At 39.2% G+C, this 3,571-nt stretch overlaps 1 non-coding gene across 1 annotated transcript; it reads left to right on the plus strand.

Annotated features, from left to right (window-relative positions):
- Nucleotides 1-1,122: 1,122 nt before the first annotated feature.
- On the plus strand, nt 1,123-1,238 carry LOC148145875 (U5 spliceosomal RNA). The gene has a single exon (XR_015761226.1). It is a non-coding gene; the product is annotated as a U5 spliceosomal RNA (small nuclear RNA).
- Nucleotides 1,239-3,571: the final 2,333 nt, after the last annotated feature.

Consider the following 3,571-nt stretch of genomic DNA (forward strand, 5'->3'; position numbering starts at 1 on the left):
CCCCCCACCCCCACCTTCCCAATTCTGAAGAAGTGTCCTGCCCAAAACACCAATACTCTTGCTTCTTGGATGCTGCCTCATCTGCCACACTTTATCAACCTTGTACTTTATGCCCATATTTATAAAGCCTAGAATACTGTCTACATTATTAACAGCTCTCTCTACTTATTCTGCCACCTTTAATGACTTATAAATGCATACACCGAGTTCCTGCACACCATTTAGAATAGTACCTTTTACTGTATGCTGTCTCTCCATGTTCTGTACCAAAGTGCATCACCTCACACTTCTTCACATTGATCTTCATCTGTCTCCTATCCATCCACTTCACAAATATAATGTTCTACACTGTTGTTCTCATAGTTTCCAATGCTCCCAAGTTTTATCTCACATGCAAACTTTGAAATTATCCCCTGCACACCAAGATCTAGATTATTAATATATATTAGGAAATGCAAAGGTGCTAGTATTGACCCTGGGGAACTCCTTTACAAACCTTGTTCTACCCCAAAAATACCCATAAAACCTTACAGTAGTCCCCCCGTACCCGCAGGGGATACATTGCATGACCTACCGCGGAAGGAAAAAAACCATGGATTGAAGCGAACCCATTCATTTCAGTGGGAAGTTTACCTTATGGGCATCCCCCGGTTCCTGGTTCCAGAAGATTCCCTTTAATATGTTTGAGCCGCAGTAAACCGTGGGTAAGTGAAACCACTGAAAATGATTCCGTGGATCGCCCTGTACTCTCAGTTGGCCATCCCTCAGCCAGTTTTGTATTTAAACATACATGGAACCAGAGTGAAGCGAGTCCAGGTTACTAAGTGATCATCCAGCATCACTGTTCATTTTTAATGGGCAAGATGTGTTCCCTGTGCAACCTGTAAAGAAGAGAGAAACTTCAGCATTGGTTACAGATGACCATAATGGCTGACCCAAATTGGATTTGCAGGCATCACTGTTTATCCATTTTCAAATCTTGCATATTCAAATCCCAAAGTTGGAACTAAAATAGTAGTGAGATTTTGCCATGATAGCATGGCTAAGAGGTTTAAATTGTTTGATTAAGATTCCAGTTTCTCTGCAGGATTTGAATCCTAATGTTGCCATTGTTTTCAGTTAAAGCTATTATTCCTCTTCAAATTAGAAAATGTTTTTGCCTTTTACTAAAGATTTCCAAGGAGAGAATGGTTTTCAAGTTTTTAAATAATTTTTTAATGGTTGACTTTGGTCAGATTAAAGTGCCATGTTTCTGTAGTGTGGGGGTTCGCTTCACTCACAAAAGGTTTGTAACTGAGCAGAAACATTGTTAAAGCCCTGACATCTGGTATGGAGAATAGGTGAGAATGTTCCCTTTGTAGTCAAAATAACTAATTTCTTTAAATGTGCTCTTCCCCCAAATTTTAGGGAATATTGTGACATTGTGGTCATGTCATTGGCATGGTGATCCAGAGACTCAGTTAATGTACTAGATTCAAATCCTTTAGGATCTTGTGGTATACTGTAATGTTCCTACCTCTAGACCAGAAGGTTGGGATTCAAACCTCACCTGCCCTGGAGATGTGACACAACATGTCTGAACAAGTGGACTAAAACAGCTGGCTTATGAGAAGAAAACTTCAGACAGAAAATCCAAAAGAAAGTTAATAGAAAACCTCCTCAGCTACTTTTCCCTCATAGTGGCTCAACAATTGCATGCAAGGCTCAAGTTCGGACATTGTCTAGGGAATAATACAAAAGACAGATGGAGTCTGTTTAAGTTGGCTTGATCAGAGAATGTGTCTGTAGAAACCAATACAAGTTAATGAAACTTAGGATGAAATAACTGAGTTACAAAAAAGTTTTAATTCCCTCTGGGATTATCAGGGAACTATTTTCTTATCTAATAAAAACTTCAAAATAGCAACTGCTGAGAATATCCCAAAATTGGGATATTGGTAACGAATAGAAAAGGTTATATTGTTCATTTGTAAACTTACTCCATGCTTTGCTGGAAAACTGAATTAAGTTTGCAAATGTAGGATTATAACAAATCAAAGTGCGTAAACCAACACCACATGGTCCATCATGGCATGTTTCTCTCTCACTCTCCTTCATCAAATGCATTTTAATTTCAAGTAAATGGTCGAATTTTGAAACCAATTAATGGTCTGAATATGTTTTGTTGACAGTTCAAGGCAGTTAACTTTAATCACTTACATCTGTGAGACATATTTCTACTCTCTGAAAGTGTAGGTGGAAAGAGCCAGTCAATACAACTGGAGAGAGAAAGTGTCCATCTGCATTCTGATTTAACTTTATTTTAAAGGAATACAAGGCAACTTATGAACACAAATGAGGCACTTTTGATTGTAAGGAAGGTAAAAGGATGGGAGGTTTGCAGTTAAAATGAGTGGTTAGCAAAAGTATGAGTTATCAGATATGAAATGGGAATTAATGAGAGGCAAATCCAATCTCCGGTCACTAGGAGAGCATTGCTTTATTACATCAAGGAACTTAATTCCCCATTCATAAAGGAAAAAAAACCACAAAGAATAGGACAAAGTAGCAAACCAGAATTGTATGGTATTAAGGGAAATGAGGTGGTGAAGAAAGAGGACTGAATTTTGCCAAAAAATGGCTATTATTTTTGGCCAGTTTCATGGAAGGTTTTGGTCCATGAACCCTTGTCTTTTCTTTCATGCTATCTTGTCAAAATCACCTCATTATCTACGAACCACAATGCTGTGTTCTTTCACTCATCACAAACAGAGGTGCGAGCCATTGCCAGGACATCCCTGGATTCCTGGTTCCAGTACCATGTTTAGAGGTGAGTTGTGCACTCGGTTAAGTAATAACAGTCTGCTACTGTTCTGCATGGTTCCGGGGCATACATATGATCACCACCCTTGGAGGGTGCCCTCAGATGTTTCTGACTGATGGAGAGCTGGACTCCCAAGTAATCATTTTAATTTTCATGTCAAGAATTGTTGCCATCTAGTTTCTATCCAATGGGTGGCCGAACAGGTAAGAGATAGCTACAGAGACAGTAGATGAATTGCTTGTAATTTTCCAAAAATCCTTGGATTCTGGAGAAGTACCAGAGATTGGAAAACTGCTCATGACACCCATGTTCAAAAAAGGGAGGGAGGCAATAAATACATAAGTATCAGCCAATTCCCACCTAACATCTATTGCTGGAACAGCAATGGAATCAATTATTAAGGAAGTAATAGTAGAGCATTTAGAAAATCATAATCTAATCAAGCAGAGTCAGCATGGCTTCATGAAGGGGAAATCGTGACTGGCTAACTTACGATAGTTCTTTGAGAAAGTCTCAACCAGATTGTATAGAGGAGAACATCTATAGATGTGTTGTATTTGGACTGCCAGAAAATGCTCAACAAGGTACCTCACAAAAGGTTAAGACAATAACATCCCACAGTGTTGGAAATAGTACATTGGCATGGATAGAGCATTGGTTCAGGGCGGGAAATGGTGAGTGGAGATAAGGGGTTCTTTTTCAGTTTGGTGACCTGTGACCATTGGGTTCCATGGGGATCAGTGCTGGGACTGCAACTTTTACAATATG

The sequence above is a fragment of the Chiloscyllium plagiosum genome, unplaced genomic scaffold (assembly GCF_037043375.1).
Source record: "Chiloscyllium plagiosum isolate Xiang-an unplaced genomic scaffold, Cpla_swu_hap1 HiC_scaffold_23, whole genome shotgun sequence".
In the NCBI taxonomy this organism is placed as follows: domain Eukaryota; kingdom Metazoa; phylum Chordata; class Chondrichthyes; order Orectolobiformes; family Hemiscylliidae; genus Chiloscyllium; species Chiloscyllium plagiosum.